Source organism: Terrapene carolina, unplaced genomic scaffold, assembly GCF_002925995.2.
Source record: "Terrapene carolina triunguis isolate 2854851 unplaced genomic scaffold, T_m_triunguis-2.0 Scaffold21655, whole genome shotgun sequence".
NCBI lineage: Eukaryota > Metazoa > Chordata > Testudines > Emydidae > Terrapene > Terrapene triunguis.
Genome location: NW_020686006.1, coordinates 2,312 through 4,111, shown reverse-complemented (window position 1 = coordinate 4,111; position 1,800 = coordinate 2,312).

The window sequence follows — 1,800 nt, the reverse complement described above, 5'->3', positions numbered from 1 at the left end:
AAATTTTGGAACAGCCTTCTGAGGGAAACGGTGGGGGCGAAAGACCTCTCTGGCTTCAAGATTAGGCTAGATAAGTTTATGGAGGGAATGGTTTGATGGGATTACGGGATTCTAATCAATTAGGCAATAACGGCCATCGCTGGTAAAATGAGGGTCTGGCTAGAGAACCTTGCCTGTATGCTCGGGGTTCTGCTGATCGCCATATTTGGGGTCGGGAAGGAATTTTCCTCCAGGGTAGATTGGCAGTGGCCCTGGAGGTTTTTCGCCTTCCTCCGCAGCATAGGGCAGGGGTCGCAAGCTGGAAAACTCTCTGCGACTTGAAGTCTTTAGATCACGATCTGGAGACTTCAACAGCAGAGTTAAGGGAAAGTGGGGAGGTCAGCTTTTGTGGCCTGCATCATGCGGGGGGTCAGACTAGATGACCATATTGGTCCCTTCTGACCTTAAAGTCTATGAGTCTATGAGGTGGAATGCGACAGGGGAGAAGATGCCCTGGGATCCCCCAGACCCAGCTTACAGAACAAAGGGGCAAATATGCCCAATTAACACCAGTTGGGGGGCTAGCCTAGTCAGCCCAATGGCTGCCTTTAGGGTCCAGAGTTAACAATCCCCATTGAGCTCAATGGGGCTGGGGTAGCACAGAGACTTCCAGCCCAATGGCCATCATTAGAGGTCAGAGTTATCGATCCCCACTGGAGGTCTCGTCTACACTACATACTTTGGTAGAACTACATTGCCCAGGGGCATGAAAAATCCACACCCCTGAGCGACATAGTTACACCGACCTTAGCCCCCCGTGTAGACAGCGCTATGTCAGCAGGAGAGCTTCTCCCGTCGGCTTAGAGCGTCTTCACCAGACATGCTACAGCGGTGCAGCTGCGCCGATGTAAATTTGTAGTGTAGACCTGCCCTGAGATCAATGCAGCCGGGCTAGTACAGAGACCTGCAGCCCAGTGGCCATCATTAGGGGTCAGAGTTAACAATCCCCACTGAAATCAATGGGGCTAGGGTAGCACAGAGATCCACTGGCTCAATGGCCATCGTTGGGGTTCAGAGTTAACTATCCCCATTGAGAACAATGGGGCTGGGGTAGCACAGAGAGCTCCAGCCCAATGGCCATCGTTAGGGGTCAGAGTTATCGCCCAGGAGGAGACTGGGGGGCTCCTGGCTCAGTCACTGATCCCGAGCCCTGGGGGCGTCCCAGGGCAGGGGCCTCACTCTCTCACCTGGGGCTGCCCGCGGAGCTGGGTGTAGACGAGGCACCGCTGCCCACCGAGGATCACCTCGGGGCCACGGCGCAGCAGCTCTGCCTGCATCCCAGGGGGCAGATCCCAGCTCAGCGAGATCCCGGTCACCGCCAGCTGCAGGGCCCGCTTCAGAGACTGCAGCACCTGGGAGAGAGACTGGCACACATAGGGTGGGCCAGGACGCCTGGGTCCTATCCCCAGCTCTGCAGGGGAGTGGGGTCTAATGGCCTAGAGTGGGGGAGCTGGGAGCCAGGACTCCTGGGTTCTATCCCTGCTGCAGGGAGGGGAGTGGGGGCTGGTGGGTTACAGCAGGGGAGCTCGGACTCCTGGGTTCTCACCTTGGGCTGCATGCGGTCCTGGCTAGTGATGAACTCGGCGCTGCCCTCTGCTGCCCGGGCGATGCCTTTGATCAGAGCTGTGGAGGCCCCGGCCCCGATGCCGAAGGAGAAGCACCTGCAGGGGGGGCAGAGTTCAGGGCTGGGGGGGCAGAGCTGGTGGGGCCCATCCAGTGCTGGGAGGGGGGGACAGGACAGTTGGAGAGGGGCCAGTAGGG